Raw genomic sequence first — 229 nt, 5'->3', positions numbered from 1 at the left:
CTGCATTTTTTGGGGCCTCATGCGGGGCCCCGGCCGGCGGGGTCTCCTTGGCGCGGCGGGCGGGCTGCTGGAAGTTGCAGCAGAGTTGCTCTTCTAAGTGCGGCTGCTAGTGATTCCTGGTTCCCCTGACAAAACCGGGGGGCGCTCAGGCGCTGCAGTCTCCCCCCCGCCCTGTGCACAGCGCGCAGCGGCCCCGGCCGGCTCAGCAGCAATGCGCGCGCGCCTGTCC

This window comes from Alligator sinensis, unplaced genomic scaffold, assembly GCF_000455745.1.
Source record: "Alligator sinensis unplaced genomic scaffold, ASM45574v1 scaffold535_1, whole genome shotgun sequence".
NCBI classification, from domain to species: Eukaryota; Metazoa; Chordata; order Crocodylia; family Alligatoridae; genus Alligator; species Alligator sinensis.
The sequence above is the reverse complement of the archived record's forward strand: the minus strand, read 5'-3'. Positions refer to the sequence as shown.